Genomic DNA, 27,902 nt, shown 5'->3' on the forward strand with positions numbered 1-27,902 from the left:
CGACAGAAAAATGGATAAAAACAATGTGGCACATATGTAATAGAATATTACTCAGCCATAAAAGGAAACGAAATTGAGTTATTTGTAGTGAGGTGGATGGACCTAGAGACTGTCATACAGAGTGAAGTAAGTCAGAAAGAGAAAAATAAATACTGTACGCATATAACCTTTTAATCATCATCTACCCTTCTTGATCCTGCCCTCTTTTGAAAGTACATTCATTGAATCTATGTCTCTCATAGTATAAAGTAAATCAAGTGACTGAGCCTGTTGATCTGACCCATATTTGTGAGGCATACCAACCAACACTGTTCCCTCAGTTATCCATCTTTGAGAAATTTGTTTAAATGACTTGCCTGCTGAAAGCATGGCAAGAATTTCCTTCCCATTTTACTTGTGCCCTGGTATTATCTGTCTTTTCAAATTTGTTTAACATCATTCTCTTGGGTTTTTAATAAGACAAGAAATAAACTCAGAAGCTCAGCTTGACAATCTTTAGTCTCATGTTTTAACAGTAGTGTGTGTATCCCTCTATTTGATCGCATTCAAAATCACTTTTCATCTATTACATGGCAGTAATTAGAATGTATAAATTGTACTGCTGTTTTTGAGAAGGAGGTGAAATGGATGTCCATAACTGCTCTGGGCAGTCATTTGGTATGATGTTTCTGGAAAGCAATTTGGCTGTGTGGATCAAGATAATTGAGGATTTAATGTCTGTAACAATCTATTGTATGGAAATATCTAGAGACCCATTTAAGGAGCTCTTAAACTGTTATGAACAGCCTTATTCAAATAATGAGAAGTTTGAAATAACTAAAATGCTAACAGCTTAAGAAATTATTAAATAATTTATTATATCTTTCATAAAAGAATATTTAGACAAAGAAAAATCAAGATATACTTAAATGATGACAATATAATATTAAATAAGAAAGCAGGCTAGCATACTATGTATTTAATATAATACAGATTTTAACTCACATCATACAGAATTACCATTTTTATCAGTAGAAACAGTCTGCAACTTTAAATTAGAATATATAGATATTGTAAGTAGTTATAATAAATATAATTATATATGTTGTGTAATTACCTAAGTTAAAATTAATTATACAAAGTAGAAATAAAAATGGATACAGTGAAGGAATACTAACAGAGATTATCTTGAGGTGATAGGATTACAGTTAACGTTTATTTTCCAGATTATTTTTGTATTTATGTCAGTCCCAATCCCCCAGTTCATCACACCACCACCACCACCCCCGCCACTTCCCCCCCTTGGTTTCCATACACTTGTTTTCTACATCTGTCTCAATTTCTGCCCTGCAAACCGGTTCTTCTGAACCATTTTTCTACGTTCCACATATATGTGTTAATATGCAATATTTGTTTTTCTTTTTCTAACTTACTTCACTCTGTATGACAGTCTCTAGATCCATCCATGTCTCTACAAATGACCCAATTTCGTTCCTTTTTATGACTAATATTCCATTGTATATATGTACCACATCTTCTTTATCCATTCATCTGTCGATGGGCATTTAGGTTGCTTCCATGTCCTGGCTATTGTAAATAGTGCTGTAATGAACATTGGGGTGCATGTGTCTTTTTGAATTATGGTTTTCTCTGGGTATATGCCCAGTAGTGGCATTGCTGGGTCATATGGTAATTCTATTTTTTGTTTTTTAAGGAACCTCCATACTGTTCTCCATAGTGACTGTATCAATTTACATTTCCACCAACAGTGCAAGAGGGTTCCCTTTTCTCCACACCATCTCCAGCATTCGTTGTTTGTAGATTTTCTGATGATGCCAATTCTAATTGGTGTGAGTTGATACCTCATTGTTGTTTTGATTTGCATTTCTCTAATAATTAGTGATGTTGAGCAGCTTTTGATGTGTTTCTTGGCCATCTGTATGTCTTCTTTGGAGAAATGTCTACTTAGGTCTTCTGCCCATTTTTGGACTGGGTTGTTTTTTTTTTAATATTGAGCTGCATGAGCTGTTTATATATTTTGGAGATTAATCCTTTGTTTGTTGATTCATTTGCAAATATTTTCGCTCATTCTGAGGGTTGTCTTTTTGTCTTGTTTGTAGTTTCCTTTGCTTTGCAAAAGCTTTTAAGTTTCATTAGGTCCCATTTGTTTATTTTTGTTTTTATTTCCATTTCTCTAGGAGGTGGGTCAAAAAAGTTCTTGCTGTGAATTATGTTAAAGAGTGTTCTTCCTATGTTTTCCTCTAAGAGTTTTATAGTGTCTGGTTTTACATTTAGGTCTCTAATCCATTTTGAGTTTATTTTTGTGTTTGATGTTAGGGAGTATTCTAATTTTGTTCTTTTACATGTAGCTGTCCAGTTTTCCCAGCACCACTTATTGAAGAGACTGTATTTTCTTCATTGTGTATCCTTGCCTCCTTTGTCATAGGTTAATTCACCATAGGTACATGGGTGAATCTCTGGGCTTTCTCTCCTGTTCCATTGAGGTATACTTCTCTTATTGTACCAGTACCATATTGTCTTGATTACTGTAGCTTTGTACTATAGTCTGAAGCCAGGGAGTATGATTCCTCCAGCTCTGTGTTTTTCCCTGAAGACTGCTGTGGCTATTTGGGGTCTTTTGTGTCTCCATACAAATTTTAAGATTTTTTGTTCTAGTTCTGTAAAAAATGCCATTGGGAATTTGATAGGTATTGCATTGAATCTGTAGATTGCTCTGGGCAGTATAGTCATTTTCACAATATTGATTCTTACAATCCAAAAACATGGTATATCTCTCCATCTGTTTGTAACATCTTTAATTTCTTTCATCAGTGTCTTATAGTTTCCTGCATACAGGTCTTTTGTCTCCCTAGGTAGATTTATTCCTAGGTATTTTATTCTTTTCATTGCACTGGTAAATGGGAGTGTTTCCTTAATTTCTCTTTCAGATTTTTCATCATTAGTGTATAGGAATGCCAGAGATTTCTGTGCATTAATTTTGTATCCTGCAACTTTACCAGATTCATTGATTAGCTCTACTAGTTTTCTAGTTGCATCTTTAGGATTCTCTATGTATACTATCATGTCATCTGCAAAGAGTGACAGTTTTACTTCTTCTTTTCCAATTTGTATTCCTTTTATTTCTTTTTCTTCTCTGATTGCTGTGGCTAGAACTACCAAAACTATGTTGAGTAAAAGTGGTGAGAGTGGACATCCTTGTCTTGCTCCTGATCTTAGAGGAAATGCTTTCAGTTTTTCACCATTGAGAATGATGTTTGCTGTGGGTTTGGCATATATGGCCTTTATTATGTTGAGGTGGGTTCCCTCTATGCCCACTTTCTGCAGAGTTTTTGTCATAAATGGGTGTTGAATTTTGTCAAAAGCTTTTTCTGCATCTATTGAGATGATCATTTGGTTTTTAGCCTTCAGTTTGTTAATATGGTGTATCACATTGATTGATTTGCTTATATTGAAGAATCCTTGCATCCCTGGGATAAATCTCATTTGATCATGGTGCTATTGGATTCTGTTTGCTAGTATTTTTTTGAGGATTTTTGCATCTATATTCATCAGTGATATTGGTCTGTAATTTTCTTTTTTTGTAGTATCTTTGTCTGGTTTTGGTACCAGGGTGATGGTGGCCTCATAGAATGAGTTTGGGAGTGTTCCTCCCCCTGGAATTTTTTGAAAGAGTTTGAGAAGAATGGGTGTTCCCTCTTCTCTAAATGTTTGATAGAATTCACCTGTGAAGCCATCTGGTCCTGGACTTTTGTTTGTTGGAAGAGTTTTAATCACAGTTTCAATTTCATTACTTGTGATTGGTCTGTTCATATTTTCTATTTCTTCCTGGTTTAGTCTTGGAAGTTTATACCTTTCTAAGAATTTGCCCATTTCTTCCAGTTTGTCCGTTTTATTGGCATAGAATTGCTTTTTGTATTCTCTTAGGATGCTTTGTACTTCTGCAGTGTCTGTTGTAAGTTCTCCTTTTTCATTTCTAATTTTATTGATTTGAGTCCTCTCCCTCTTATTCTTGATGAGTCTGGCTAATTAATGGTTTATCAATTTTGTTTATCTTCTCAAAGAACTTGCTTTTAGTTTTATTGATCTTTGCTATTGTTTTCTTTGTTTCTATTTCATTTATTTCTGCTCTGATCTTTATGATTTCTTTCCTTCTGCTAACTTTGGGTTTTGTTTGTTCTTCTTTCTCTAGTTCCTTTAGATGTAAGGTTAGATTGTTTATTTGAGATTTTTCTTGTTTCTTGACGTAGGCTAGTATTGCTATATACTTCCCTCTTTGAACTGCTTTTGCTGCATCCCATAGGTTTTGGGTCACTGTGTTTTCATTGTTATTTGTCTCTAGATATTTTTTTATTTCCTCTTTGATTTCTTCAGTGATCTCTTGGCTATTTAGTAATGTATTGTTTAGCCTCCATGTGTTTGTATTTTTTACATTTACTTCCCTGTATTTGATTTGTAATGTCATAGTGTTGTGGTCAGAAAAGATGCTTGATATGATTTCAATTTTCTTAAATTTACTGAGGCTTGATTTTTGACCCAGGATATGATCTATCCTGGAGTATGTTCTGTGAGCACTTGAGAAGAAAGTGTAATCTGCTCTTTTTGGATGGAATGTCCTATAAATATCAATTAAATCTATCTGGTCTATTGTGTCATTTAAAGCTTGTGTTTCCTTATTAATTTTCTGTTTGGATGATCTGTCCATTGGTGTTAGTGAGGTGTTAGAGTCCCCCGCTATTATTGTGTTACTGTTGATTTCCTCTTTTATAGCTGTTAGCAGTTGCCTTATGTATTGAGTTGCTCCTGTGTTGGGTGCATATATATTTATAATTGTTATATCTTCTTGGATCGATCCCTTGATCGTTATGTAGTGTCCTCCCTTTTCTCTTGTAACATTCTTTATTTTCAAGTCTATTTTTCTGATGTGAGTATTGCTACTCCAGCTTTCTTTTGATTTCCATACACATAGAATATCTTTTTCCATCCCCTCACTTTCAGTCTGTATGTGTCCCTAGGTCTGAAATGGGTCTCTTGTAGACAGCATATATATTGGTCTTGTTTTTGTATCCATTCAGCAAGCCTGTGTCTTTTGGTTGGAGCATTTATTCCATTCAGGTTTAAGGTAATTATTGATATGTATGTTTCTATGACCATATTCTTAATTGTTTTGGGTTTGTTTTTGTAGGTCTTTTTCTTCTCTTGTGTTTCCCACTTAGAGAAGTTCCTTTAGCATTTGTTGTAGAGCTGGTTTGGTGGTGCTGAATACTCTTAGTTTTTGCTTGTGTGTAAATCTTTTGATTTCTCCGTCGAATCTGAATGAGATCTTTACTGAGTAGAGTAATCTTGGTTGTAGGTCTTTCACTTTCATCACTTTAAATATGTCCTGCCACTGCCTTCTGGCTTGCAGAGTTCTGCTGAAAGATCAGCTGTTAATCTTAATCAGAATAAAAACTACCATTTCATCCATGTTTTGGGGTTTGCATTGTGAACAAAATTTTAAATTTCAAAATGTTTTGATTACTAAATATTTTTTGAAATGAATGTCACAGAATTAGGATAAAGTTACTAGATCTCTTCATTATAGTGTTCCTTTAATTTGCATGGACTTCATCATTCAACTTTCAAGATATTTACTATTATACCCGTGTATCTAAAACAAGTGTATTGCTCTAAGACAGGATTTAATATTTCTGATTCACAAATAGCTGAGTCCCTTTCCTTTTTTTTTTTTTTTTTTTGGTCCTTGTCCTATTGACACAAGTTGCTTTTACTGTTATTTTGCTTATTTTCTGCTACTGTAGACAGTTTTCATCTTCCGCATAGAAAGCACCTTTTCCCTTAAAATTCAGTGCCGTTCAGAAAGATACTGGCTTAGAAGGGAGTTTGGTAAAGCAAGATAAGAACCTTTTAAATTAACACATTAACAGAGAAGTCTGAACTAAGTCATCTTCTGATATGCTTGTTGAGAAAAAAGTTCAACTGAATGAATATATCTATTCATTTATTGTATAAGTAGCTGCACTCGTCTTCTCCTGGTCTAAATTTTGATGGTCCTATTTTTTGTTTGGTTGGGAAATGTATATAAATACACTATATTTTCTTTATTAAAATGTATCTTTAAAGCAAGAAAGAAAAATAATTCTTAGAAAAAAAATTTTTTTAATGAGTTCCTGTTAAATTTTCAGGCCCCACCAAGTGTTATGGCAGTGTTATACCACACTGGTTTGTGGACTGTAAAGCATACTTTATATCAGTCAGTTGCAGAAAATAATCTTAGGCAGTAATGTAATAACATAGACTATGCAGTTTTTCTAGAAAATTAATAATTTCTTAGTAATTAGGCCATTTTTATGGCCTTTGAAATTAACTGCTATTCAGTTCAACTGGAGAAGTTTGTGCACATGCATATATCTTAATTCTGAATTTGAGTGACATCAGGTTTTTCTCTGTAGAACCTGAATACTGTGGTAAGTCTTCCAAATTACCATCAAGCTTTGCAAAAAGCCCTTTTTAAAAAATCACACTTCTCTGAGATTCAAGCTGATAGGATTCAGATTAATTTTAAAGAGAGGCAGCAATATTTGGATATAGTAAGGGGATTACTTCATATGCAATATACATGATCATAGCCAAAAAACAGCTGAAGGCAAGTCTTTTTTTTTTTTTTAATTCGTTTTGTTTTCTTTTGAAAATCTCAATTTCCAGTCATATATGTTTGGAAACCTAGAGCAACAAATTCAGCCATAGTGAGAAGGGGTAGAGAGGTTCTTAGATGTCATATGCAAGTTCACCACCTTCCCTGATTAGCAGCTGTTACCAGTAAGATATGTGGGGTACGATATCATTATTTGTTAAGTGTATCTGGTGGAACCACTTACTTAGAGACTATGCTTTATTTACAGTATTAAATCTCCTCTTTGATAATCCTAGCTAATATCCAGTTACTATCAAAGAAGATATGTGACGTAGTTAGTATGTATGGGAAGGAGAATAAAAAGTAAAAGAAAAAAGAGAGAGAATACAAAGTAGCATCATTATAGTTATCTTTAAACTAAATATTATTGTAATATGTTTTTAAGACAATCAAAATAAACAGTGTAGTTGCTAATGTTTGTCAAACACAAACTGACAAAGGGGTTGTTTAAAATAACAGATAATGAGAATTTCTATCCTGGAAGAAAACATATAGTAACCAGATACGTTAATCATGTTCATTCCTGGATTCAAATTAAAAATAAATTTCCCCTGGGGGAAACATGTGAATGGCTGTGTAACATTACTACATAAAGTATCCCTTCTCTGCCAGCTGCAGGAAGTGTTTCTTTTTCTTTCTTTCTTCTTCTTCTGTTATTTTAAAATTTTTCTAGTCTAGCTATATTTACATTTGAAGTCATTTTATTTTTTGTTTTTTACTTCTTTAATTGAAATCCATGGGATCAGACAAGTTTCAGAATTTAGATTACATTCATTTTTATTTTTTAGAAAGGAATTTGGAACATATTCCAAATACTAACCCATTATCAATTATATTAATATTTCTGTAGCAAAATGTACAAATAATTACGCTCAGTAAATAAAGACCAAGATGAGCTTTACATAAGTTCTAGTGAGGTGTTACAGTCAGATCAATTGTGGACTAACATTGAATCTTCAGACATTTTTGGTTTTAAGAATTCTGGATAGGGATTATGTGCCTGTGGTTGTCTCTCTGAGAAATTTATATTTAAATGGAGTCTCTAAATTAAAAAACAAACAACGGTAAATGTGTCAGAAGATTAGAATTTTCAAAGTAATATAATGGTCAACACTTTTGTAAAGAAAGATCACCAGGTTAAAATAAATATTTCCATTGTTATTAATTTTCCATTGTTATTAAAACGTTGTTATTCCCAAGGTATAGTTAGAACCAGGATTCCAAATTCAAATGCTTACTTTCTAGGGCTACTCAGGTACCATAAATGGGTGAGGTGGTCAGATGGTCAGTTATGATGTGATAGGGAGTTGTAGAGAATATGAACTGAAGATGGGATAACTGGCCTGTAGGCAGCCATAGTCTGTCCATCTATCTATCTGTCTGTCTGCCTCTCTCTGTCTCTGTCTGTGTCTCTGTCTCTCTCTCTCTCTCTCTCTCTCACACACACACACACACACAGAGCCCAATGTGATTTTTGAGTCAGAAAAAAATATATATATTATAATGGAAGATTGAAAATAATTAATTATGGAAGGATTTATGACAACCCAACTAGTCTTTCAAATTTAGCTTGTTTGTTGTTGCCACTGTTTTCTACTTCACTAAAACAGTACCTAACTTATTTAATTATACATTCATTTTATGCAGTCAGTCTTTTGACAAATACTTATTAAATATCTACTCTATTATAAAATGAGTGTAAAACACTGGGGAAATAGAAATGAATAAGGCAGTTCATGCCTTAAATATGAGCTAAACTGTTTACACTTATCATGCATGGGTAGGAGCATGGTGCTTCAGGATTCCAAAAGATATGCACCCTTCTCCGTCTGTGCGTGTTAGGGAAGCATCCTCAGAAGTGACAAAACTTTGTGAAGGAACAGTAAAAGCTATTCAAGCAATGAATGGTACAAGGGTTTCCAAGGAGAGGGAAGACTAAAAGGACACTTGTAATTGAGAAACTAAGGAGAATCCATTATGGCAAGAGCCTAGGATAAAAATGTATTTTCTGTTTTAAATAAGCAGGGCAAAAATAGAGCTACCTCCACTGTTGAGATTGTTTGAATTTTTGTTAATTCCACATTTTTCCCTTTTATCAGTTATAAATCAGTATAATTTGAATGTAAGACTGTTTAGGTGTTTGCTCTATACTTTTTTTCAAAAAAATTCTCCCCCTTACTTGTACTCTCAAAAGACCAAAAAAAGAAACAAAAAAACCTAAAAACAAACAAAACACAATAGAAACAAAAATTCCACTGATTATATTTGATAAATGTACATCATTATAATTTTCACTGTAAGAGAAAGAAAATTTATATATAAAGAAATAAATATAAAGAAAAAGAAAATGAAAGCAAGCAAGAAAGAGACTAGTTCTTTCCGAGACATAATTTCATAGGGTAATTATACCTTGTTTCAAACAAAAAATGAAATTTGTATTACAATTGGAATTCAGTATTATTTTACCTTGCCAGTATATTCTAATTTTTAATATAAAGCTCATCACATAGCTTGAAACACCAAAAGTATACAGTTAACTCTGAAGCAAGCATTCTATTGTTATTTTAAATTCCTGTACAACAGCTAAATGGAGGAAATTGAATTAAATGAAATTATATTTTGCCTTCTTTTATTAAAAATGCCTACAAATAGAACAAAAATATATGTGTTCCAAATGTATCCAGTGTTAATGGTATGAAAGCTGTAACCAAGCAAGAGTCTCATGCAAAATCCACTGGGATAAACTTCACACTGACCTGGGTAAGACTGCTAATTTAATTTTATTGTTTCAAGTAAAAGTGACTTGAAACCGAGGGAGACTAATCTGAACAGTAAGCCTAATTGCACATGCCTCAGTACATTATGCAGGTAATAACAGTTCCCGTGTGGATAATAGAAGTTAGAAGAGTACTGAAAATTACATTTTCTTTTGCTGTAGTGGAAATAAACCAATATTGCATCTTATCTCCTGATCCACATACTACACTGGAAATTGCTTTCCACGTTTTACTAATTTTACTGACAGGATATTATGTGAAACTTTTGTTTTTTTCCTTATGTACTTATTCAGATCAAATTTAAAAATACACCCAGTAGCAACATTTGAAAATGACAAAAAAAAAAAGGGGAAATTCTAGTCATGTACATCTATGATTTCACATGGCTTTATCACCAGTATTCATTATGATGTCTCAAATAAATTGAGAATATTTCTATATCAAATGACTGTATACTAAAGAAAGATATTCTGTGCATGTGCCTGTGAAACAATGTATCTGAAATTAGTGTGAGCTGCTAAACCACACACAAAATTTATAGCATTAGATAAAACACTGTAAATGCCATTGTGAATGAGCGTTGAGATGTTTAATATTTGCATATAAATTTAAATTATTTCAGTAAATTATACCCCAAATAAAAAAAGACTTTCGTACCTCTAATATAGAGATTAAAAACCATCAGGTGGGCTTCCCTGGTGGTGCAGTGGTTGAGAGTCCGCCTGCCAATGCAGGGGACATGGGTTTGTGCCCTGGTCCGGGAAGATCCCACATGCCGCGGAGTGGCTGGGCCCGTGAGACATGGCCACTGAGCCTGCGTGTCCGGAGCCTGTGCTCTGCAACGGGAGAGGCCACAACAGTGAGAGGCCCACATACCACAAAAAAATAAAAAATAAAATTAAATTAAAAAGACCATCAGGTGCTGAGAAGGATTGTACGCTGTTGGAGCCTAAGGGCAGTCCAGCACAGACCTTCTGACACTGCAGTAAGAAGAGTATCATACTTAGAAGACTTGAGTTCCTGTTGAGTCCCCACTCAGGCTAGGACCACTGGTGATTCACAAGGGCAGTATTTATCAATTGATTCACTAATTCTACATTTGCCCTTGATGATGTGTACGGTGCTCTTGATGATATACACTCTGGCCCTCACATGCACATAGAGATGCAGATACTTACAAATACTCTTCTTAACAAACAGCAAATTGCTCATTTCCAAGTTAAAGTTATAATTCGAGCTATGTTTGTTTGCTGTGTTTAAACATTTAGCTCTACAGTGTGGTACTACTTGGTATAGTATCTTGGTTTTGTATCTTGGTTTTTAGGGTTCTTCTTTCTTGGTTGTTGGTGTTGACCGAGCTTTTTAAAACTTGTTTACTTTAAGCAAGCGAATGCAGCATAAAGTATTTTAAGTTAGGTAATAGAACAGATTACTCTTGTCTGTTTTAAAATTCAGTTGCTCCCCAAAATGGTGTTTATTGCAATAATATGTAAAGCTTCTGAAGTCTGAGAAATTCTGGGCAATTCAAAAGGATGTACTAAATTGATCTGTTAAATTTCATTCTGGGAAACCATTTACTATACCCCATCTAATAATAAGCACTAAATATTCAAAAGGCACTTAACAAAGAGAAGTAACAAAGGGGTTGGAAGGGATTTGAAGATAAAAAGCATTTTACCCGACAGATTTGGGCTTTATTCAAGGGATCCACTAAATTAATTTAACTTATGATACTTTATTTCAATAGTGGCATGATAAATTCAGAGTAACTTACATGAATGAACTAATATTATTCTAGATAGAATATTTAGTTCATTTTCTAAAAGTTTTCTTAAGGCCACAAAATATTTGAAGCATTGTTACACTGTGATACCATTATGTTATATGAGAAAATGGGGTGGGATGTTTTACCATAACTGTGAAGTAAGTCAGAAAGAGAAGAACAAATACTGTATGCCAACGCGTATATATATGGAATCTGAAAAGAAAAATAGTTCTGATGAACCTAGTGGCAGGACAGGAATAAAGATGCAGACATAGAGAATGGAGTTGAGGACACGGGGTGGGGGGAGGGGAAGCTGGGACGAAGTGAGAGAGTAGCACTGACATATATACACTACCAAATGTAAAATAGATAGCTAGTGGGAAACAACTGCATAGCACAGGGAGATCAGCTAGGTGCTTTGTGACCACCTAGAGGGATGGGATAGGGAGGGTGGGAGGGAGGGGATATGGGGATATATGTATACATATAACTTCACTTTTTTCTACAGCAGAAACTAGTACAACGTTGTAAAGCAATTATATTCCAATAAAGACGTAAAAAAATATATATTATGCATAATGGAAAATATCAGTGAAGCACAGTTTAGACAGATATCTAACTTAAATTAAAATGCTGTAATATATTAATCTTTTCCTACTTAACATGTGAAAGATGTTGTACCAAGTACTGGGAATGGTGTGGAAAACAGATACCATCCCTACCCTCCTGAAATTTATAATCCAGTAAATAAGATACAATTCTGAAAATAAATATAAATGTACAACTTGCTAACTACAGTGAGAATGACATGGTGCTTCAAAAGCATATTGGATTTGACAAAGGCTGTGAGATGAGAGATGACTCCTCAGATGAACTGTTGATAAAGTGTAATCATGAAAATGTTTAGATAAATCTGTGTATAAATTGTAATGGCAGAATTGTTCTTGCTGTAACTGTAACTTCCAATTACATACCCTTGTATGACCATCCTTCACAGCAATATGATCAGCAAAAACTTTAACTTTTAGGCATTTTTGTCTCCATCACTCTTTACACTTGATAATGTAGTAAAACATTGTGTCCAAACTGAAAATTGATGTTATGTTTTTAATACACACACCCTACAACCCTGCCTTTTTTTTTTTTTAATTGGGGTATAGTTGATTTACAATGTGTTAGTTTCAGGTATACAGCATAATGGATCTGTTATATATATACATATATCTATTCTTTTTTAGATTCTTTTCCCATATAGCCCACTATAGAGTATTGAGTAGAGTTCCCTTATTAGTTATCTATTTTATATATAGTACTGTGTATATGTCAATCCCAATCTTCGAGTTTATCCCTCCCCCCACCCCCTTGCCCCCGGTAACCATAAGCTTATTTTCTACATTTGTAACTCAATTTCTGTTTTGTAGATAAGTTCATTTGTACCCTTTTTTTAGATTCCACATATAAGTGATATATGATATTTGTCTTTCTCTGTCTGACTTCACTCAGTATGACAATCTCTAGTTCCATCCATGTTGCTGCAAATGGCATTATTTCATTCTTTTTTTATGACTGAGGAATATTCCATTGTGTGTATGTACCACATCTTCTTTATCCATTCCTCTGTTGATGGACATTTAAGTTGCTTCCATGTCCTGGCTATTGTAAATAGTGCTGTAATGAACATTGGGGTGCATGTATGTTTTTGAAGTATGGTTTTCTCTGGATATATGCCCAGGAGTGGGATTGCTGGATCATATGATAGTTCTATATTTAGTTTTTTAAGGAAACTCCATACTGTTCTCCATAGTGGCTGCATCAATTTACAATCCCACCAAGAGTATAGGAGGATTCCCTTTTCTTCACACCCTCTCCAGCATTAATTGTTTGTAGATTTTTTGATGATGGCCATTCTGACTGGTGTGAGGTGATACCTCATTGTAGTTTTGATTTTCATTTCTCTAGTAATTAGTGATGTTGAGCATCTTTTCACATGCTTTTTAATCATCTGTATTTCTTCTTTGGAGAAATGTCTGTTTAGATCTTCTGCCCATCTTCTGATTGGGTTGTTTGTATTTTTTGATATTGAGCTGCATGAGCTGCTTGTATATTTTGGAGATTAATCCCTTGTCGGTTGCTTCGTTTGCAAATATTTTCTCCCATTCCGAGGGTTGTCTTTTGTTTTGTTTATGGTTTCCTTTGCTATGCAAAAGCTTTGAAGTTTCATTAGGTCCCATTTGTTTATTTTTGTTTTTATTTTCATTACTCCAGGAGGTGGATCGAAAAAGATCTTGCTGCGATTTATGTCAGAGTGTTCTGCCTATGTTTTCCTCTAACCCTGCTTTTCTAAAAGCTTTCATACCTCTTTTTCTTGCTATTGAGCAAGTAAATATTCAATGAGTTTCTTCAGTATAACTATGCATAGTCCACATGTTGGAAAATCTTAATATTTAGAAGTATTATTTCTGTTTGATTTTCTAGAGAGGAAATGTTTTTATATGTTCTATTTTTGTAAAAAATATATCTTGAAAATAAAAGTAGCAAACTGTTTTGAATGAAAATTTCAACTTTGTAGTAGAAAGCTAGAAATTCAAATACAACTCTCATATTTATAGTCAGATTTGACTTTTGGGATGACTATGGGGTAATCTCAGTACCTTGGATTTTTCATCAGTAAAGGAGGAATAAAAATAATTACCTAACTATAGGAGTCTTATAAGGATTACAGAATTAATGTATTTATGTTTTTAGAGAGTCTAAGATGAAAGGTTCTAGATAAGTGTGAAATATTATTCAGGACAAATGTTATAGTTAGTCTCACATTCAGGTTAATAAATGTCACTTTAGATCAAAGGTTTATTTCATGCATTTCTGCAGGAATATGAAGGAAATTATTTATTTTCAACATTCTGCTCACAAGAATTTTTTTAAGTGTCATGAACTGTTACTAGGGACTAAAAGAAATAGTCTTGATGTTTACCAACTCTATATTTCTGGCATTATCTACATTAGCTGTATTGTGCAAATGGCTCTCAAAATTAAAATTAACACTGCTGGATCAAAAGAAAAGAAAAAAATACCTATAAAGACATGAACATTTTAAGCAATAACAAATTAAAATTAGGTAACATGGATTGAGGAGAGCAGAAAATAAAATGGTATCATTGAGAAGATTGTAATGACAAGTTTTTAAATTGCTGCATCTCTATTAAAATGATATTTAAAATATTATAACCAAATGAAAATTCTTTAATTTTATTAAGATTAATGATAATATCAATGAGAATCACTCATTTGAAGAAAAGATTGATTTCCCTTATAAAATGCTGGGTCTAACACTAGTTTATACTGTATATGGCTCATAATTTCACAGCAAAAATCATATTTTTTAATCAAATGTTTGATTGTAGGACGTATGATCTTACCATGTTTTTACAATATGATTTTAAACAAGTGACATATCACACATGCAGATAAAGGGCAACTATAATAACTGTATAAGATTAACAAAAGTAGTCTAAGGTGTTCTCAGAGTGAGAAATTCCTGGATTAAAGATTTTAAAATGTTGTGTATGCTTTATTAATATTTGTTTATATTTTTGTTGGCTTTTGGAATAAATGAAATCGAATGGTTAGATATAAAACTAAGAAAATTCCACCATCCTTATGTGCTCCCCCAATGACCTGAATGAATGTATCAATAGTTAAGAAACATGTTGTTCATGGATTTGTATAATTTTGCCACCAGATCAAAAATAAATTCTTAGCTTATCTCACATCTATATCAGAATTGTAAATCGATTAAAAATTTATTAAAATATAAAATTATACTATAAATGAGTAGTTTTTCCTACTAGTAATATTTTTTCTTTAGGCATCATAGAAATTATAAATAAGCAGAAACTGATAATGTTTCTTGAGATTCTCAGAAACTGGTTCTAGGAAATATTACCTTGAACGAATTTGCAAAACAGTAATTAAGAGAAATTCTGAAATAGAATAATACGTATTATTTACGTATGTGTTAAGAATTTTTTTTAATTTAGTGATAAAAATAAATAGCTTAGAAGACTGATTTTTTTGTGACAGGGTAAAGGAGGGCTAGGAATGAATGGCCAGTTAACTGCTCAAGTTTCTGACATGCAGGCACTTTATGGAGACATTTATTACCTATATAGACAAAAATATGGACAGGATTTTAAAGATCATTTAGTCTACTTATTGTAAAATGTTTCTAAGAACGCCTCTAGCCTGCCACAAAGCAGGGAGGTGAGAGGCTGAACACGGCCCCTCATACTATCACTCGAACAGATCAGTTCTGAGTTTGCTTTTTTTTTTTTTTTTTTTTTGCGGTGTGCGGGCCTCTCACTGTTGTGGCCTCTCCCGTTGCGGAAAACAGGCTCCGGACGCGCAGGCTCAGCGGCCATGGCTCATGGGCCTAGCCGCTCCGTGGCATGTGGGATCTCCCCGGACCGGGGCACGAACCCGTGTCCCCTGCATTGGCAGGCGGACTCTCAACCACTGCGCCACCAGGGAAGCCCCTGAGTTTGCTTTTTATATGTATAGCAATTCCTGAAAAGACTTCATTGGTAGAAATTGCTCAGCTGCTTCGAACAGTTTGAAATATACTGCTTTACACTGCTCTTTCAATTTTGAGATGAGGAATTTCTTCTCACCAGAGAGCCAGAGGGCCAAAGGTATTTTTATGTCATGAAGTAAGTGCTTTGAACTTTGAAATTGTTCACTCACATTTGCCACAGACCTCAGGACTTCAATGACGTATGTCCTAGGACGCTCCACTGTGTTCACTCCACTAGAACCGCAGTCACCTCCTGTTTTTCCTTTAGTAATCCAAGCATGCTCCTACCTTAATGACTTTGCTCTGGATGTTCTCCATGACAACAATGATTTCTCTCAAGGTATAATTTCATAGCCCTTTCCCATATCTGTTTATGTTTTTACTCAAATGTCAGCTTTTCATTGAGGCCTTCTATTGATCCTTGAATAATAGACTGACTGCGAAAACGGCTATGATTCTTTCCCTCCCATTGACAGTGTTCCTTGCAATATGACCTTGCAGCTGCCTCTGTGATGATACTGATAGAAATTAGATGTTTTCCATTCTTTGACTCTAGGATAACCTTTGCTTTGGGAAGTAGCTTGCTGTGGAAATGTTAGGTTCCAATCCTAAGCCTAGGCCTTAAGAGACCTTGCACACTTATGCTTACACTTTTGGAGCCTGGTCACCACCCAAAAAAACAAGTCTAGGGCCAGGAGGATGAAAGACCATGTGCATTATAGCCAAAACATTCCAGCTCAGGTTAACCTAGACCAGCAGCCTCCAGCCAATAACCACAGATATGAGTGAACCCGGCTGAGTTTGGCCAAGCCTGGCCGAGATCACTAGAACTGTCTTGGCACCCCCATAGACTCATAAAATAACAGATAGCTTTTGTTTTAGTCCATTAAATTTGGGGGAAATTTGTTATACAACAGGAGGTAACTAATATCTTTGAGTTTCCCAGCAAACAGGACTCAAGGCAAAGCTTAGGTAAGAGTATGTAAGAAAAAGGAAAGTAAGTCAGGAGACAACAAATAAAATTATACAAGATGATCCTACTGAACTGTCGATGGCCTCACAAGAAATTTTACTTTTTCTTGGGTCACTCAAGCCATTTCCAGAAGTGGTTATAGAACTACCACTTCTTGGAAGCAACCATCAGGGAAAGGAAGAGAAAGTGATCTATATGGTCTCTTTGCAATCTTGTATTTCTCACTCATCAAGGTTTACCTCATGGGATGTAAATTCCCATATGCTCTGGCCTGTGATACACAGTTTTTCTACGCAGTCAGTGATGAAGACAGAATCTCCATTTGTCAATTCAGCTGGACCAGGGCATTAGGGCTGTCGAGGTTCTGTCTGTGCTGAACACAAGAGCCATGCATAAGTCCTGCCCTCATTTCTGGGAAAGTCTAAGAACAACCAGTGGTATTAAAAATGAGACAACAGATGGAACACCTGGGTATTTATGACTGCAGGACTGCCATAATTTGGGCAAACCATCCTGAGGCCATTGCAACTAGGAAATGGGACAAATATACAAAGCCCAGGGTTAGGTGGATCCTATAGGACTATAGGATCTGGATGTATATACACCAGTTTCTGTGTATATCTCTGGACTCCTGGCTAAATTCCATACCCCTCCCATACTGAGTTCACATACTACTTTCATGCTCCATTTTTCTCCTTAGTCCTTTCATATTTATATATTATATATTTTGATTTTATGTTGTATATTATTTGTTTTCATCCACTAGAATTTAAACTCTGTGACGAAATCATATAATTTTTCACTATTATTTCTCTAAGAACCAGAACAGTGCTTGGAACACAGTGGATTCTCAATAAACATTTGATTATTGAAGGAAAATAATCAATTTTAAACAAATACTTGACTAACTAAATGTTCAAATAATGTTGAACTATTTGCATGCCTTTAAGAATTGAACAATTCTTTAAAAAAATTTAAACTATCCTTTTCAGGTCAATTATGCAACAGCAGCCATATTCGCATTACTAAATTCTATTGATAAGAATTAGTTTTAACGAAAACGTCTGTCCCCCTTTCTCATTAATATATGTGGATTAATTTGAGAGAAAAGTTAACTGATTATTTTTAGACATATGAAAATTTGGGCATCACCATCTAACAAGATTACTTTTTTGATTATTATGTAATCAGTTATTCACTCAGCTCACAAATTTAGGCAAATCCTGATTAAAATTACCATTGTTATTTTAAAATAATGTAATACTGCCTCTTACCCTGAACCAGACACTCATTCTGCCCTACACATCCAGGGGACTTTCTTGATTAAAACATTGAGTTATCTAATCACTTCTGTGCCCTATAAATGTATAGCATATGTTGAAAATGTAGTAGCTTGTGGCTCTTTAGAACAGATTTACTTATCCTTGTTACTCAAAATTTTAACTCGTGTTACTTTGTCTTTATTCAAGCATTAAAGATGCCCAATAAAATTCATTACTTGTGCTCCCTGTATTATGTTTGTTTACAGTTTTGGAAATATCGTTAACCTTCCCTGTGGCACTAATAAAAGGAAAAGTTATGTCTCCATAGGATAACTGTTATCTCAATTGTGCCTGTTCCTTTAATTTCAAAAAATTCTTTTTAATTACATGGATATTTTATAGTCTAGAGAAATTACAATGATCAAAGTGCGTATAAACTATTACTCATCAAATAATTAATGTTAATCACCTATGAATCCTCATTGCCTAGCTTATTTGTATTTCTCCACAACATTTCTCATTAATTGTGCTATTCTCTTTTCTGGAATATAAAACTTATATTCCTTAAAACATCCCTATTAAATTTTAATTGTGTGTGCATATTTGCATGCACGTACATGCGAGAGAGAGAGAGAGAGAGAGAGAGGTCCTAGCTTGAGAGTAAACTGTGTTAAACTTTGTGATTCAGAAATGATGTCCACCTGTGTCTATACTTAAAAGAGTGGTGAACTTAAGTGAGAGTCTATTTCATTGGGCATTGGGGAGCCAAACAAAGTTCTTTAAAAGCACTAATTCTAAGGAAAGAGGGTATCAGAACAAATTGACTACTATATATTAATTTCACATTCAGGCAACTTAACTCTTTATTTTAAAAAATTGTAGATTGTTTTGAATTTTCCCTGTGAATGGTCATATCATCTGCCAAACAAAAAAAGAAAGTTGTATTTCTTCCTTTGCATTGCTTATACTTCTAAATTCTTTTCTTGTCTTCTGCTATTGACTAAAGGCTATAATGTTGAATAAAATTGTTGTCTGTTGTGACTTTGTTAAATTAACATTTCTTAAGTAGAGCTCTGGGATATCTGATGGTGAGCCATGATTCAACAAAAGGCCACAAAGAAAGTGAAATAGAGGAGTTCATTATTCACAGATCCTGGAGAAAGTACACAGCAGCCTCAGGGTCCCATAAGGGGAGGTTAAGGAACAGTGCAGGCAAAGAGAGCACTGGTAGTATCTGGATCACGTGCCTTTATTAGTGTCCCTGGTTGGAGTGTTTGGGAGTTAGGGTAGTGTTGGTCAATTCAAACTGAAAAGAGTGGGGTTTTGGTAAGCATCCTGGGCATCTTATTTAAAGGGGACACAAGGGGAAGACCCAGGAAAGGGTTGGGGAAGACTGCTTATCACAAGGAACTTTGTGGGAGGCATATCAGGAATTTACATTTACTTGTGACTCCAAGGGATGTGGTCTAGGACAAGGGCTAAGGAGGGGTTCCTGTTAGTGAGAGGCCCTGCAAGCCACTTGGCCACACAAAATGTATTCCAAGACGGCAGTATTATGAAGTAGTTTAGCTAAATCCTCAACAGTGTAGTTGGCACTTCTTCTTATTCCTGATTTTAAGGAGGAAGTTTATAAATTTTCTACATTCAGGATATTGATAGCTTAGGTTTTTCCTGTTTGGTTTTATAGGTATTTATTTACAACACTAAGAAATTTCCCTTCTTCAGAGTTTTTTTTTTTTTTTAAATAATGACTTGGTGGTGAGCTTTACCAGATACTTTGATATTATTATATATGGTTTCCATTTTAATTTTTTTAATGTGGTGAATTATATTTATGAATTTTTCTAACCAACTTGAATATCTTGGGTAAATTCTAATTGGTTGTATACTATCATTTTTATATACTCTTCTCTTAGTATTTACTAAATTCTCCATATAGAAATGATTAAATTTGATCTTTACTCACACTATATACAACAACCAACGATAGATTATATAAAAGTCATCAACAGACTTCTAAAATATTATAGAAAATGGAGGTGAATGAACATCTTTTAATTCTTAAATCAAAGAACTATTTCTTAAACAAGATATAGCAAACAATGATAAAAAAAGATGCATATATTTTAAATAAAAACAAGAAATTTCATTCTCAAAATATTTAAAGCAATTGAAAAGACAAGCTACACATTTGAGGATTATATTAACATATAAAACTTAAAAATAATTAGAAGATTATGCAAAGAATTTATAAATTGACAAGAAAAGCACGAACAGCTCAATAAAATAGTGAGAAACAAAAGAATAAACATATAAGTAAACACGTATGGTCAGCAAACACACAAAGAGATGTTCAAAATCATTAGTGATCAAGAAAGAGAAGAGCAAATTGAGATCACCATGAAATACAATTTTATGCTCATTTGAAATCAAAATTTAAAAAATAATCCACTTGTCAATATCAAGTGTTGAAGAGCATAGAGATCCACAGGATCTTTAATTGCTGATGGGGATGTTGTAATTAATTGGAAAAAAAAGTTGGCATTATCTCCTAAAGGTAAACATTTATACTGAGGGTGACTTAGCAATACCACTCCCAGGTTATTGTTGAAGATAAACTTGCATATGTTTATTACCAGACATGTATGTGCAAAAATATTCACAGGAACACTTTTTGCAGAAAGAAAAATGAAACAAAATGAAAAACTGTAGCATATCCATGTAATGAAATACTATACAGTAGCCACAATAGCTAATCTACAGTGACGCATGGAATTACAGATGAATATCACCAATACAATGCTAATTACAAAAGTTGGTTTTGTATGATCAGTGTTGGTTTTTGTCAGTATTCTAACTTTGGTTTTGGGTGATTGGCTTGTAGGTGCCTATTTTATTAATTAAAATAACTAACAATCAAAAAGAAGTGGGCCATACATTGAGCAAAGCTTCTCTTATGAAACAAGCATAGTGATTAATTCAGTTCTGTACATGCGTAATCTGTAGATAAACCAAAAGTGACTTCAAAACCGAATTCACTTTCTTCCTAAAGCTCTCTTGGCGTTATCTTGTGAAAGTATGATTAGATACTGTATACATGGAGTTTGTAGGGGAATGTGGTCTCTGGAAAGACAGAATCCTGAGCCCTGATGGGAGTAGAGTGATTTGGGTTCATTTCAAGTTCGTTCCCTGGACAGCTCCTCTCCTATATTCAACAATAGTGTGAGGAAGAAGGATGTTACTACATGACCTTGGCTTTTTTGGCTCCCTTCCCAGTTTCCTTCTTTTGATCTGTGGTTCTCAAAGGGAGCACTTAATGGAAGCATCAGCATCACCTGCTAGAAATGCAAATTGTTTGGCCTCATTCCAGATCTCCTGGATTAGATACCATGGCAATGGACCCAGCAATATGTGTTATGCCAAGCCCTTCAGGTGATTCTGACAAATGCTAATGTTAGAAATCCACTGCCCTTGATTCTTATTCCTTCATATGTTTTCTCTACCCCTACTCTCTCAGTTCAGGTAAAACATTTAAATTTAATTTAACTAAATAAACTATGGCAGTGATTTTCTATTACGTTTCTCTGATTTCAGAGCTGTCCGTCTTCCAATCCTTTCCCACCTGGAGCCAGAGTGATGTTCTAAAATGTAGAACTATAATGATTAAAATGCTTCAGTGACTAACAATTGCCCTTAGCCTAGCATCTAAACTTCTTATCACAGTGTACAAATTCTTCCACAGTTTTTCAGTGTCTTTTTCTTTAGATTCATTTTTCCTTCACACCATCAGGTTCATTTTCAAACAGATTAAACTCCTTGCGTTTCCATATGATTTTCCATATCTAGTGTTTGGCACATGCTGAAATCTTTTCCACCTTTTCCTTCTCATCCTCCTCATGTACTTTTAACTAGTAACATCTAGCCTTGACTTCATTCTTGTTATAAAATTTCTTATCCTTGGACTTCTTCTTGCTACTTTAAAGTCAGCCAGTTACCCTTAATATCCATTCCGACTAACCCCTCATTATTAATATTCATTATACTTAATTATAATTAATTTTAAAATTGTTTCTCCACATATATCTTAGGTTAGGTTTTATCTGCTCAAATTACCAGCATCAGTGCTTTAATTTTCTCATCATTAAAATAAGGATTTAATTGTATTCCTAGGAGAGATGTGAAAATAAAATGAAATCACGAACTTAGCACAGTGCTATTATTGGTACCTATGATGTGTCGAATGAATGAAATTTAACTCTACCCAAAATTACTGTAAGTTGTAAATTTCATACTTAATATCACTTCAGTCATAATGGTAGACATGCATAACTATTTTGGTTATGGTTAAATATCTGTGAATTAGGAAGACAGCTATCCAAAGATGTTGTATATCCAGTGATGGTGTCTTTTAAAATGTATATTAGGATTGTTCATTTTATTCCTGTACATAATATGTAGGGAAATTGACATGTGGGCTTTATAGAAATCCCTTCAGGGGCTGTCAAAAAAAAAAAAAAAATCTTTCAATTGGCAGACTGCCAAGGAAGAAACATGATGCAATGAAAACCAGTCAAAATAATACTTCATTTGACGTTGCAATCACAGATTCTTAGATAATGAGCCTAGCTACTTTTCTTGATGATTTGCTGGTCTTGGAAGCACTCGGAAATTTTACTCAGAAGAACTCAGAAGTTGTATTTCTCATAATTAGCAGGTGCTAAATGGCTAGAATTGAATCTTTGGAAAATCAAGGTAAACTTGGCGGGTAAACACTGGAATGTGCTATACTTGAAGCACTAGTCTTATACTAAGCTAGCCAACTTTTGAATCTGCAAATGAGTTATATATATATATGCACATATATATGTATATATAGATATATAAAATCAAGGAGATTACTCTTAATATTGAATTTTTTATAAAAATGATCAGAATGTTTAGCAATATGCTTGTGAACATTGATTAACCAAGAGAAAGATTTTATTCTTTTTTTGAACAGTGCAGTGCCTTTTACTGTGTCTATCCTGGAGCGTCATCATTTAAAATGTGTCATGTTATGATAAATCATTTGGTGTTGAATCAATTGGATTTTGTTGTGCTTTTCCACTGAGTCAGTATGAAGTGACTGATGAAATCCAGCATGACAAATTACAAAAGATGGGTCACCTGGGGTTGACAAAAATCAGTATTCACTTGTTTACTTTAGAAGACAGAATGTGTTAAAATGAACATCCTGTAGCATTAGCTGTAAAGTATATCAAGGGAGGGAGTATCAGGAAGGGAACATAAAGGGTACTCACAGTACAATAGCTGTGAAAGGATTTGGCTAAACAAAGATATCACATGAAACTTACAGCATTTGCTATTTGTTACATATACATTCTTCACAAGTTTGTGTGCAAGTCTGTGTGTAACATCTCATATAGGAGCAACAAGAATACAGTTGTATTCTCTATTCTATGTTGAAAATGCAAATACTCAAAAGTTGAGAAGGTTTTCCTCTGGATACTAGAATTAGGTGAGAGATGAAGGTACAAATTCATATGAATAAGTGTGTCTCTACAAAGGACTCTTGAAAGCACAAACTTTTGCTTTCCACTAGGCTGTTATGTACTCAAGTTGTTGAGTATAAAGTTGTTTCAAAGGAAAACCCCTGAGGCCCCATGACTTTGCCTTTTATTCTGGAGGGTAGGTTAGCTCTCCCTGGACAGTATCATGCTGCCTCTTATCCTATGTCTTAGATAGGCTCCTTTCCCTGCCTTTGGTTATTTTTTTAACTGAACCTTACCACTCATACAAAAGTGAAGAGACCCCTACAGTTAACCTTGAAAAGTCTTGGTCAAATATATTCTTTCTTCTTGTTCCAACTTTATTCTCAAACTCTTTTTTTGTCAGGGAAAATGGCACATTATGTCAAGAAAGATCTATCATGGCTGAGGATACATTTCTTTACAGAAGCTTAGTGTTTGAGCTGCACCTCCTCCTTCCAGGCAATTAATATCTCAAATTCCCTTTCAACCAATTCTAGAGGATTGTTCAAGCATCTTTGTAACAATGAAAAATTGCTATATGATTTTGAACTATATACAGAATTCAACTAGTTACTATCACTCTAAAACCCCCATGCTAGTCTGAGGCACCATGATTTCTTTCCAGAATTACTACAATAGAATCTTAACTACCTCTCTGCTCTGCCATGATACATCTTCAGTCTGTTTTTAAGAAAGAAGCCAGAGTGGTACTATTAAAGTATAAATTAGTTCATGTCACTCTTCTGCTCAAGCCTTGCTATGACTTGTAATCTCAGTCAGAGTAAAACCAAGCCCTAAGTATATTTGAGGGTCTGTATAATCTGGCTCATCCAAGCTTTCTTCCCTCATCTCTTCCACTTTCTCATTGACTGAGCTGCATTGGCTTCCTGTCTCTTCCTCTAAATGTAACAGAACTAGTCTCAACTCAGAGCCTTTACATTTGCCATTCCCTCTTCACAGCGATGCTCCTCTATAAGATGTATGTAAGCCTCACTCCCTCATTTCCTTTAGGTCTTTACTAAATAATTAGATTCTCAGTGAAATCTTCCCTGATCTCCATACGTAAAATTTTGACCACCTCTCTAACAGTGTTACATTTACCTGCTTTATTTTCTCCTTTGCTGTTATCCTTATCTAAGTTTTTATAAGTTATTTATCTTATTTATTGCCTGTTTTCTCCACTGCAATGTAAGTATTGTGAGGGCAGAGATAAGTTTTCTTTCTATTCTCCTGGAAGGTATATTACAATCACTTAATAAATCTTGCTTTAATGATTGAAAATATATGTGAATATTCTCATATATAGCCTCTTCCTGAGAAACTGAAACAGTTTTACTATAAAGAATTTGTATGTATGAAAGTGTTAATTGAAATTGGGTTTTATTTATAACCCCTTGTTCTTATATAGACAGTCCCCATTTGGCATGGCTGTGATATGCACAGATTTCAGTTCCCACAGATTAGTTAAATAATATTGGTCCCCAATAGCAGGGTTCAAATCTCAGTTACTGGGATATATTAACTGTAAGTAATTACATAAAGTACAAAGTTGGCCACTATTACCTCCGTCCACAAATCACTATGTAAATAACATATCTGTATCTTCATTTGTCCCAATCACAACACTTCTCTCAAAGTCTGTTGGAGATTAGTCACTACATTTACATCATTCAGTTCATGCACAGATACTAAGCATGTAGTTGTACTGACTCTGTCCCTGGTGATAAATGCATGTGATATTTTACAAAAATGGGTCATTGAAAGAGAAAATTGCCTCCAGAAAAAGAAAATATAGGGGAAAAAAAGGAAAAATGACAATACTGGAAGGGAAATTTGAATCAACATAAAGGAATTAAAGAAGAAATAGCTGACTGTGGGAATGTTTACACTACAGCTGTTTGAGAGCCTCTAGATTACCGCCAATGGAACAGAGTAAAGGCAAACAGAGAAATAAAGGAGGAAAGTTGTTGTAAGGAAAAGAATGGCAACAGTGACACTGGCCAAAAAAAAAAAAAATTCACACTAAATGAACATTTGCAGATATTTTATGTCATTGAAAGAGCAAAAGATTCCATGTTGGCACTAATCGAATTTAGAAAGGAACATGAACCCCCTTGGAGCACAAAGCCCTTCCTGGCTCGCAAGCCCCAGGGCTCGGCCTTCTCTGAATCTGATGCTGCAGCTGGCAGTGGCAGCAGAGGCCATAGCTCAGACACTGCCCTGTACAGCCAGGTCCAGAAGAGCAGGGCGTCAGGGAGCTGGGACTGTGGGATCTCTGGAGCAGAGACTGACAGGACCGGGGCCAAGTCAGAGGGCTCCACGTGAGAAGTAGGACAAGGCTGGAGTTGCTTATAGGAGGACCGTCAGGAGGTGGCACTGGGGATTAAAGAAACCTGTTAGAACCAGCAGGAACCAGAGGGGTCTGTGTGCAGAGACCAGGGTACAAGAGGAGTCAAGGGAAGGATGATCTGTCCCAAGAAGTCATGGAAGTGGGACAATTGGCAGGGGCTCATGGATGGGATCTGGGGAGGCCAGCACCGCTAAGTCGTCCCCACCAAAGGAAGGGATAGCTGCTGGACCAGGACTATAGAAAGGGGTGTTTGGTCCGAGTGGGTGCAGTTTGAGGGGCATGTATGGAGGCTATAGGGAGACACTGGGCTGTGTCTGGATCCTTCCCCCTGAATTGTTCTTTGCCAGAGAGATATAATTTTTTAAAGTTGCATTCTCATTAAAGTCAGTTTGGGTTTTTTTTAAAAAGAAAGGAATATGACAGTTTGCCAAGACATAATAAAGACGCTCTTTCTCTCTCTGTATCATAAATTCTACAATGAGAAGATAAGCACTATCTAAACTACTGTTGATAAGTTATTTACAAAGAAATAAAACACTTTGATTCTTAATGTTTCTAATATTTTAAAATACAATATTACATAGATATTAATTGTATTTAAAAATTTTTCTTATATACTTATAACAGAAAGAAAATATTTAATGTTGTAACACAAGTTTTTAAAAGTCACAGAACAATTATTAAGATCACAAATTGCACGGTATTTGTTATGGCACTGTACTACATGCAGAGTGAGGATTGCCTGTAATTTAGTATTTCACAATTTACAAAGATTTTATTATTTTTATATCAATTGATACAAATTGGTAGAAAGAAAGTGGAAGGACATCTTATTACATAAATGTTAAGGATAAAGTTACAGAGCTGAGAATACAGTCTCTATTGAGCTCATGTTTTTATGCTAGCAGCAACTCACCCTGAAAGTAGATACTTCAGACATCTCTTTCAATGTGCATTTTTCATGTGTAGAACTGTAGTGGTAACCCCTGAACCTTTTTACTCATGAAACTTTAAACCAGTTCACAAATACCCAAGTCAACCCAATTTCAAGTACTTTGATTGATACATTATGTTTCCTAAAATCACCTCTATCATTTGCCTACAAATGCAGGATGAAGGATGGTCTGTACATGGAAGTTAGAGAAAATTAAATAAATGTTAAGATTTTACCATTTAAAAGTACTTTATACACATTATTTAATTTGATGCTGCAGAATAGTGATGATCATTTCCATTTTAAAAATAAAGTAACTAAAATATGGGGTGGTTTAGTGCCATGTTATCTAGTAAAGATGGTATTGAAACCTAGATTTTCTATGTATATTTGTCATCTGCTTTCTAGTATGTAATGCTAACTGAGCTACAATGAATAAGAAGCTTTATGCCAGTCTGGGACATAGTGTATGTGTTGCAATATGGTGATTTCAGACTACTTTTAATTGATATTTATGTACTTTGTCTGAGATTCTTTGATCCATGAGTCTGTTTTTGTGCCAGTACCATACTGTTTTGATGACTGTAGCTTTGTAGTATAGTTTGAAATCAGGGCGTATGATACCTCCAGCTTTGTTCTTCTTTCTCAAGATTGTTTTGGCTATTCAGAATCTTTTGTGTTTCCATACAAATTTTAGAATTATTTGTTCTAGTCCTGTGAAAAATGCCATTGTTATTTTGATAGGGATTGCATTGAATCTGTAGATTGTCTTGGGCAGTATGTTCATTCTAACAATATTAACTCTTCTAATCTGTGGACGCAGTATGTATTTCCGTCTGTTTGTGTCACCTTCAATTTCTTTCAGCAGTGTCCTATAGTTTTCCGAGTACAGTTCTTTTACGTGCTTAGTTAAATTTATTCCTAGGTATTTTATTCTCTTTTGTGTGATTTAATGAGATTGTTTTCTTAATTTCTCTTTCTGGTGTTCATTGTTAGTGTATAGAAATGCAACAGATTTCTGTATATTGATTTTGCATCCTGCAACT

This window comes from Tursiops truncatus, chromosome 3 (assembly GCF_011762595.2).
Source record: "Tursiops truncatus isolate mTurTru1 chromosome 3, mTurTru1.mat.Y, whole genome shotgun sequence".
In the NCBI taxonomy this organism is placed as follows: domain Eukaryota; kingdom Metazoa; phylum Chordata; class Mammalia; order Artiodactyla; family Delphinidae; genus Tursiops; species Tursiops truncatus.